We start from the raw sequence: 10,622 nt of genomic DNA on the forward strand, positions 1-10,622 counted from the left end.
AGTAGTGGCTGAGACTAATCCCCAACACATGTTCTGAGTGTTAACACATTGCTTCAGATCTTTGTGTTCAATTTTGTCTTTAACTAATGTGTCAGCTCTGTCTTTGAGCAAAATATCTCCTGAGCAAATTGACTGATTTCAATGAAACTTTCAGAAACTAACTATTGAATAAATCTCTATAACTGATTTTAAAAAGTGACAGAATCTGCGGCCTCCATTCAAGATGGCCACCACAGCCAACTGACCTTAGAAAACAAAAACTTGACAACGATTCTGTGAATTTTTTGTGCTGGCATTCTGTGTGCTTAAATCTTAATCGCTGACTTTTGGAGTCAGCCCTGTCTGTTAGCAAAATATCTCAGGAAAGAAGTGAAGGAGCTTGATAAGATGTCCAGGAAGTACTCATTGAACACACGTCTGCAACCGATTACTTTTTAGAGTTGGTCCACTTAAAAGTGGCCACCACAGCTCTTCAAAACTTGCCAACACTAAAATGACCATAACTCCATCATTTTAGCAGATATCAAGGTAATAAGTGATGTGGTCGTAGCTGAGAGTCATTCAGAACTCAAACTCCATTTATCACGTCACAAAGTTATTTCAAGGTTCTATTTTAAGGATTCGTCATTCCTCAACGTGAGAACGTTTGTAGTCCATGAAATTTAAGTTAACTTTCTGTAATGTAAATATCTCTTTATATTCTGTTTTAAACAGTTTGTGACGTTTTTGTGGTAAAGGCTTCTGCTGGTTGGTTTTGTGTTGGGTCAGGACCCTGGGGGGACAGGAGTGGACACCGGGGGGCATGGGGTGGGCGTGTCCTGCTGACGGCCAGATAAATGGGCTGTTGTTGTCTGCTGTCTTCAGTTTCTCCAGCAGTTCATCAGGCTCTCAGGTCAGCTGCCCTTTGTCTCTTTTACCGTCCGTCTGTGAACTCTAAGAGCCAACATGGAAGCCATCAAGAAAAAGATGCTTATGCTGAAGTTGGACAAGGAAAATGCTCTGGACCGGGCCGAACAAGCCGAGGCAGACAAGAAAGGAGCTGAAGAGAGAAGCAAACAGGCAGGTTATAAAAAACAAACTCTTGTATCAAATCTGTATGAGATCAGTCCTTCTCATCAATCAATAATTTAACTAAACCCACAAATTTAATAGAACTTAATAAAAGAAGAAAACAATGTGTGTTCACGTGACTGGTGTCCTAACCCTGTTTAATGTTTCGTACCGTCAGCATGAAGACGAGCTGCTGCAAATGCAGAAGAAGCTGAAGGGGACAGAGGACGAGCTGGACAAATACTCTGAAGCCCTCAAAGACGCTCAGGAGAAGCTGGAGGTGGCGGACAAAAAGGCTGCTGACGTGAGTCGACCTGTTCCAAGCAGCTAACGCCCATTTAGTAAAGCTGAATAACAACGCTCACCAGCGCTGTCACTCCCTGACAGCTCTCTGAACAGAACAGGCAGACAGAAACACAGACTAGAAAGTACACCTCAGACAAACAGACACTTGAAAGAACTTCTAAACTGTTCATGGCAGAAGTATGTTGAACATCCCGATTCATGCTCAATAATCCAGGTAGAAAAATCTAACGAAGTAAAGTCAGGTCCTCTGGACGGATTCTTCTTATTGAAACATTTTGTTATTTTATCCAAAAGACTTCTTCAGTCAGAGGAGCTGCAACAAACTCAGTCTTATAAACAGCACCTTCTCATTTCAATTTTAATTTCAAAGATACTTTATTAATCCCAAAGGGAAATGAATCGTTGTTCAACCAGTTCATCATCCAGTTTTCTGGTGACAGCCACATCTTGTTGTCCACATGCAATAGGAGGACCATCTGTCTAACAATAGATCGTGTGTGCCCTGATGGCTGCTGGCTATTCAGCCATCTCTGTGAAGAGAAACTGTCCATCATTAAACAGGGGTGGAGGCCTCCGGGTTCAACTGTCCCTCTCTTACAATGCTGTTATTGCTAGTATCACTCAGCCCCTGTGAATAGCAAGCAGCCGTCGGGGCACTAACGATCAATCGTTAGACTGATGGTCCTCCTTTTATATGTGAACAACTAGTTGTGGCTGTCAGGATCAAACTGGTTGATCCACTAGAGAAGGTGCTGTTTATAAGAGTTTGTTGCAGCTCCTCAGACTGAAGAAGTCTTTTGGATTAAAAAAATGAAACGTTTCAAGAAGAAAAATCAGTCCAGAGGACCTGACTCAACTTTGTTAGATATCTGTTAAACATTAAAAAGACTCTAGTTTTGTAAATTTCATCTCCATCATGTGACTACCAAACATTAACCCAAGCAGCAGGTTTGGATTTATTGTCTTCTTTTTTTGTCTGAGTTGCGTCAGGAGCAGTGAGTCAGAATGAGACTGAATGGAAAGAAGAGGGGGGAAAGTACTTCATGAGTCTTAACTAACTGCACCGCACGTAAAAAGTTGAACGATCGGACTTTTTTTCTGTGATGAAACAAAATGTGAATCTTGTCTCTTAAATTAAAAACCAAACCAAAAATGGGTGTTTTTAAACGTTAGACTTGATCAGGAGAATAGAACGCAGAGATGAAGAGTTTTACTCAGTGGTGCCACACATGGACTTAAAAACAACTTTACAAATGACACAGTGTTTACAGAATAAAACGAACTGACTGAAACTATTATATTTATTGCATCAGACTGCTTCATCGAGGTACAAACAAATGTAAACTTTTTACTACTTGTTTCTATTTGTTTCATCAACTGGAATACATTTGAAGTAGTTTGCAGCAAAGTGAAGCGGCAAGAAACAGAGGAAACAGTGCAACTAAACAGAAACAGTGAAAGGAAGATTGCGAAATAAAGCCCTAGATGTATGAGTTATGGGTCGACGAAGCAGACAATGCGTTTATGGAAAAACATGGCAGAATACACAAACACCACTCCCTAGATTTGGATCTTGACAAGATCTTTTAATTCTGAAAAATTTAAATAAAAATCTCAGCTTCAGTTTTTTATTGCAGCTTGATGTGAAAGGAGATTTTGTTGAGAGGGAGACTCAATCTTGGATTCTTGTAAAAAATAAAAGCCACGTTTTTGCATTTGAAAGAACGGGTTTAGTCTCATCTGCAGTTCGGACAGCGCGACTCGTCCCACACAGTGTCAGGTCCGGACCGAGCGGGCCTGCTGATCCGCGGCCTCTCTGTGACATTCCATTCTCATGGCATCCCAAACGAGTGCAGCTGTCGGCAGGATTCAGAGACCTATTTTGACTGTGATGTCACTTGCTCAGCCTTGACTGGAAGCTGAACAATGGCTATGGTCCATTTTAGACGCATCAGTCATTGCGTCCAGGTCACGGTCTAGCAGGGGTGTCTTTCAGCTGGCCCTTCATTTATGTGCGCTTCTGGTGAAAGACGATCATTTGAGTTGGACAAAGACGTAACATTTAGGTAGAGTTCACAGCTAAAGGGACAGTTCAGCCATCTTTGAAGAAACGTTCTATGTTTAGTATCTCCTCAGCCGTGACATGAATCAGGGAGAATGGAGGATGAAGAGAGAAGCAAAAGTCTTCCTGTGAGCAACTGACTGCCACGTTTTCATTGCTGTTCAGCCTCATTAAACAACTCTTTATCAAAAACAACACAACAGTGTGAAAGAACGTTACTTTAGCTAATATTTAACTCTTTACACTCGGTTACAAAAGGTCAAGGTCAAGGTCAAGATTTCTTTATTGTCATTCTTACCACATGTGGTACATGTGATGGAACAAAATTGTGTACACAGAGTCCCAGTTACATGCAACAAAAGTATAAATTGTAAAGACAAACAGTAATAAGATCTAAGACACGAACTAAGAATTATGCTAAACTAAGAATACACTATACAAAATCAAAACACCGAACAACAGCAGCATGAACATGACTCTGTGTGAGCAGATGACCTAAAGGGGACCAAAATTAAAAACGTGGTCCAAGCCATGGGTCAGTCCTTACATTAACTCAAGTCAGACACCCAGCATCTTTTCCTGCAGGTTCATCATTTAGTTTGATGGGTTTCAGTAAAGGTTCTACTCTTTCACATCAAAGTCAAAGATTACTGAAAAATCCAAACTTTTTCTGGCTTCACAGTTATCTGTCATGAGAAGTCTGCACTAAAAGAAGTCCTTTTCAACAAAATGAGAAGCAATACAATTATTTTACATATAAAAAATCATATTGGGGGTGGGGACATATACATAATATGATATCAATATGTATAGGCATGTCATTTTTTACAAAGAGTTCTGATTTAAACCTGAAAAAAGATTTAAACATTGGCCCTGGTTTGGTTAGCTTTTAGCCTAGCATGGATGAAGATTTTTGCATCTTCCTCCACTACCTGACCTCTAACTGATGATATGGTGCTAACAAGTGATAACTCTCAGAACATCACTTCAAAGTTAACTGAACTATCCCTTTAAAGCAGAAATAAATCTACTTAAATAACCAAAAATGTGGACTCAGCTAGACTGGGGTCTGCAACATGCGGCTCTGGGGCCAAACGGCCCCTTTATTGTTGCTCTTTGAAGCTTTGACTAAAAATATTGCGAAATTTTACCAGTGTTCATATTCATGACCATGCCAGAAAAAAAGTTATTAGTTTTATTGACTATTTATTGGAAATGTGTGAAATCAATTTAACTTAAAATTTAAATTTAACTTAATATTAAATTACAAGAAGCCAAACTTTAAAATTATAAGGGTTTTATCATTTCAAAGTGGATACCCAATATTTTTCACAAAAAATAGACAGAAATCAGACTTGGCGTAAATTTTACACAGATGTATTTTGGTTCTTGCTTTTGGTCCAACATGTAATACCAATATATTTTTTTAGTTTTTTAGTCCTCGAGGCTCAATGGGATTTACCTGTCTAAATAAAGGTTGATTGATTTTATTAAATAGCTTTCTTTTATAAACATAAAGAGCTGTTTAGCTGCTCTGAATAAGCTTTATTTTGAAGAAGAGCTAGAAATGGCTTTTATGACCCAGTCTTAAAATAAAGGAAAGGAAACATGCCAGTTGTCTATTATGTTTTTTTATTCTTCAGCTGAGTTCATCCTCAGTCACTGCTGAAGAATGTCGAGTCTCCATATAGAAGGCACAGCTGTCACCAAACTAACACTTGTATAGCTAAATTAGTTTAGACCAACGTGAGCAAGCTCCAACCTTTAGTGCCAACCTTCCCAGTCTTCCACAGAGCTATCACAATGGAGGTGGTTACTTGTTACACCCAGAACAGAGGGACTGAGATGAAACTGAATCAGCTTGGAGTAAAAAGTGATTTTATTTACAGTATTTGAACATTTACAGTTGGCACTGGGAGGATCTGAAAAAGAAAGTAAGGTAAGCATGACTTTTGGTAGGTGGTGGTGAGGTTAGGAACAGATCATCTTTCCTTACAGATTTCTTGGTGGTTCCGTGGCATTTGAGGGAGAAGGTGGAAGATTCCAGGTATGCATGATCAGCGGAGGAGGAGAAGTTGACATGATAGTGGAGGTTACCATAAAGGATTGTAGTCGGACATGTGGTGAGAGGCTGAGGAGCAGCAAGACGGTCTGAGGCCATGGTAAGAGATCACAGGAGTTCAGGGTGAGGCTTGTCTTGGAAGCACAAAGGAGAAACAGACAATCCAGGATTTGGCCACAGGGAGACAGGTTCTAGGAATCAGGTAAGTATAAATCATTTATGAAAACACTAGGAGGCTGACAACAATACTGATTAGTGTCTAATGTCGCTGCAGGGAAAGAAACACTTCCACAGCCTCTTTAACCAGGAGTTAGCCAGAGGAAATGGACCACAGCTGCTGCTCGTTGGCGTCACCCAGCACACATGAACCACTGGAACCCTACAAGCGATCGTTGTTTGACTCATGTAAAAGACACTGTAGGATTTTCAAATAGAACCTGAGTTTTGATTAGTTGTTCATTGTTAATAAAATATCTTCCGAATTGTAAATTATGGATCTGGTCAGCTGGTCTCTCGACGCAATTGATGAAATTTTCTCGACGCGAAGACAGGGCAAAGGACAGGGCCTCATACCCTGAAGGCACACTTGCAGCTGGATACTCTATGGATTCCTGGGAGCAGTGGAAGATGGTGTGTCTGTCCATATTGTCCGTTGAGGATGTAGAAGACACGTACATAATTGGATTTATGATAACAGGATTTTTGCTTTTTGGGGTTGTATCTGCATATTGACAAATTCAGAAGATGGCAGCGCTTCTGGCAATTGTGAGGTTGCCTGCCTTGTGTGAAGGAATGTGCCGTGCTTGGAGCACTCAGACTCAGATGCTTTGTGAGCTAAGCTGTAAGCTGGATGCAATTTCTGAGAATTGCAGGCAACTTGTAGCTCCTGGAACTCACTAGCATGAAGGAATCGACCTTGGAGAAGCTACCAGCCCAGTAGAGTGACCACAAACTTTGGCTGTTTGGAGTCGCATTGAGACGTACTAGCAGAACTATGAAGGCAGACAAAAAATCAAGCAGAGTCGGACTGTCCCAAAACAGCTGTTATCTGAATCTGTCTTCCATGCTTGGCCTTGAAAAGGTCAACTATCTCAAATTTATCCTGGAGGTTATGTGAATAAGAAGGTCTACTCTGCCCCCATCTCCCACCCGCTCCCTTCCCGAGGACATCTGTGGACCTGTGTCAGAGCTGAGTCGGTTGATAGACACTGTGCCTTCTCTTATTAGGACCATAAAACTTTCTGGCAGTGCCCACGGACAACTTATTGCCTTTGTCGTCCTCCTCATGCATAAATGTATTATGATGTCTTAGTATGTTGAGGTTTATGTGAAAAGGCCTTTTTTGAAACTTTCACACTGTGCCCCGGCCAGAACATAGTGCTGGATATGATTTTTTTTTTTTTACCTCCCCTCGTGTTTCTCTTTTCCTTATTTACTTTTGTCTGTCTGAAACAGGTCTCTCTTGTAAATGAGTCCTTGAGGCTAAATGGGAACTAAACTGTATAAATAAAGGTTGAATATGATAAGGGAAACATAAGATCTTCCTCTTCTCCCCGTCCAGGTTGTTTGCTCAGAAGGCGCACGCGCTTATGTCAGAATTAAACATCTTTATTTTTACAGACTTCAAAATGCACGAACAAGAGAGAATTGTATATATTTTACCTGCATTCAGGGACCTTCTGTACAATTCTGCTGTATGTCAAGTCTGTTCCCACATTTATAGACTATCTTTCTCCACCCCGTGACACTTCCTGTTTTCAATTTCTATCCAATCAAACGCCTTACAGACTCTCTGAAGTCCTTCATATTCCCCATTCTTGTCCAATCAGTCCCCGATACACTTACTGGTTCCTGTCCATATTCAATCAGTCAGGCACACATTAGCTGTCATCTCTTTCAACTGAGTATGTGACACATTCCTCTTTCCATTGCACAAATTTGAGCACACACACACACACACATAATCTCACAATGACTGTGAGACTCTGATTATCCTCTTGGTAACTTAGTACATTATCAAGACTTAGATTGCACTACGGTCATTCTGACCTGTTAAGCTGCTCTTTAACTCATCATTAATTATTTTATAATCCCCATACTCAAGTGATGTGAACTATAATTTAACTTTATAGTTAATCTCATTTAAATTAACAAGAACCTTTGAGGTTGATGTTCTGTTTCCTCATTAAAGGCCTTATAAGGGACTATTTCCCTACGGACAGTATAAAGTGTCATGGTTGATTTTAAAGTTAGCAGTCACTAAGATATATTATTTATTGACTTATGACCTAGTTTACACATCTGACAGACATTCTAGCCATCTTTAAATTATCTATTTTCCATAATTCATAATTAAACCTTATATTCACCAACCCATATATTGTTATTTTCCTCAATTTATCATCAAAAATTATTTTATTCCTAACAAATAAAAAATATGTCTGCATTTATAATATTTGTTCTGTTTTCCTTGTATACAGAAACCCTTCTGTCCACAATCAGGGACTCATGTTATGATAATAAGAAATCTTATTATCATAAGTGGGGCAGCACAGTGGTGCAACTGGTAGAGCTGCTGCCTCTCAGGGAGCAGGTTACCCTGGTTCAAATCCCAGTCCAGGAGCCTTTCTGGGTGGAGTTTGCATGTTCTCGCCGTGTGTGCCTGGGTTTTCTCCAGGTACTCTGGTTTCCTCCCACAGACCAAAAACATGCATGTTAGACTGATTGATAACTCTAAATTGTTCCTAAGTGAGAGTGAGAAAGTGAATGGTTGTATGTCTCTATGTGGCCCTGTGATGGACTTGCGATCTGTCCAGGGTGTCCTCTGCCTCTCACACAGTGCTGGCTGGACATGGGCAACAGTGACCCCCCCGCGACCCAAAGAGGAAGAAGCGGGTAAAAGATCATGGATGGATGGATTATCATAAGTTTACATCACAAGATTATGTCACAAGAACGGAATACCCTGAACAACTCAGACACAAAAGTATGAGCTCAGTGCTTTTATTTACAGTGGATAATAATTTAGGATGAAACGAGGACACTGGGGAGCAAGGAGATGGGTCAGGTTCAGAGTTCTGCAAAGAAGGGTTAATCAGAATGTGCTGGTTCCTTACTAGTAGATGGATGGTAAGATGTTTGGTTCCAAGATCCTGTACAATCATGAGAAGATCCCGTATATTCAAGAATCCGTGTGGTTGGAGGGCGAGGAGAACAGCTGAAGAGCGCACTAAGGTTTCCAGAGGTTCAATAGGAGGTCCCAGTAATCAGGTAGGTCTCAGGAGGTTCACTGGAAAGATCATAGACAAAAGGTCATTAATCACAGGAATTTAGAGATTCACAAAAGGCTAGGAGCATGAACCATAGAAAGGATAATGCTCCAGCGTCAGAAGGAAGTCATCAGGTGCCTTACCATTTACTGTATATGCCTGGAGCCTCACCAGGACACATTGCTTGCAGGTGTGGTTGTATGGCGCCCTCTGGTGACCAGTAACAGGAACTCCCACAGTTTATTGATACTCTTATGAGTTCTGTCTTTATATATTAGTCTTGTTCCTCCAGTTGCAGACCTGTACTCTCAACCAGTGGTTCCCAATGTTGGAGGACCCTACATTATGTCAGAAAACAGCTGATTTTTGTTTCTGAGATGATAAATAAAATCGTATTAGCCTGTGATGGACTTGTGATGGGTCCATGGTGTACCATACGTTGCGCACAAAGACTTCTTGAGTTAGGGAGAAGCGAGCCTGTGACACTTGAGAAAAAACAGGTAAAGAAAATGGATGCATGAATTCCTACTGGAAAATTTACACATTTGTTACAAAAGAGAACAACAATGATCATAAATGGTGAAAATGTAGTATAATATTGGTTTATTCTATACGTGTTGTCATTATGCGCTTATTTATTTACTTTTTAGATATATTTGTGTAGTTCAGTCAAGATATGTGGTTTGACATGGTTTTTATACGGGGTTGAAGGTTTGGTAGCAAAAATAATAAAATAATTACTTTTAGGGTAAAACGGAAGAAAATGCAAAGATGAAGTTTAAAAGGAAACAAGTTTGAAGCAAAGAAATTGCATTTTATAAACCTAACAAGTCAGGGCCTCTGGATGGATTCTTCTTTGTTGAAACATTTTGTCTTTTATCCAAAAGACTTCTTCAGTCTGAGGAGCTGCAACAAACTCAGTCTTATAAACAGCATCTTCTCATAGTGGATCAACCAGTTTACTGGTGACAGCTAGCTGTTCACATGCAAAAGGAGGACCATCAGCCTAACAAGTGACATGAGCCTGGCGAGGCTCAAGGCAAGCGGCCGTCGGGGCACTAACAATCAATTGTTAGGTTGATGGTTCTCCTTTTTTACATGTGAACAGCTATTTCTGGATGTCATCAGCAAACTGGTTGATCCACTATGAGAAGGTGCTATTTATAAGACGGAGTTTGATGCAGCTCCTCAGACTGAAAAAGTCTTTTGGATAAAAGACAAAACATTTCAACAAAGAAGAATCTGTCCAGAGGACCTGACTCAATCTTGTTAGATTTATCTACCTGGATTATTGAGCATAAATCAAGATGCATTTTATAAAATATGGTATGAATACTGAATCCTGAATGGCATTGCTGAAAATGCTAAAAAGCCCAAAATTTAGCTGATGCACTAGCTAAAAATGGTAAAATGTTACCTTAAACTAAAAGTAGCTAAATGTTAGTTTTAAATTAAAATTAGAATTTATATAGCTAAAATAATCTTATTCTTCTTCTTTCAGCAATTCCCTCTTCAGGAGTTGACACAGCAAGTCTCCCTCCTCCATTTCATTCTATCCTCTGTGTCCTCTGCTTTCACTATGTCCTCTGTGTCCTCTGTCCCCACTCCACCTTCATGTCCTCTCTAACTGCATCCATATATTTCATCTTTGTCTTTTTCCTGGCAGCTGCATTTCTAACATCCTTCTACCAATATACCCACTGTCCATCCTCTGGACATGTCCAAACCACTGTCCCTTCTATGGACATGTCAAAACCACTGTCCCTCCTCTGGATATGTCCAAACCACTGTCCCTCCTCTAGACATGTCCAAACTATTCTTCCTCCTCTGGACATGTCCAAACCACTGTCCCTCCTTTTGACATGTCCAAACC

This window comes from Nematolebias whitei, chromosome 19 (assembly GCF_014905685.2).
Source record: "Nematolebias whitei isolate Nwh7 chromosome 19, NemWhi1, whole genome shotgun sequence".
Classification (NCBI taxonomy): Eukaryota; Metazoa; Chordata; class Actinopteri; order Cyprinodontiformes; family Rivulidae; genus Nematolebias; species Nematolebias whitei.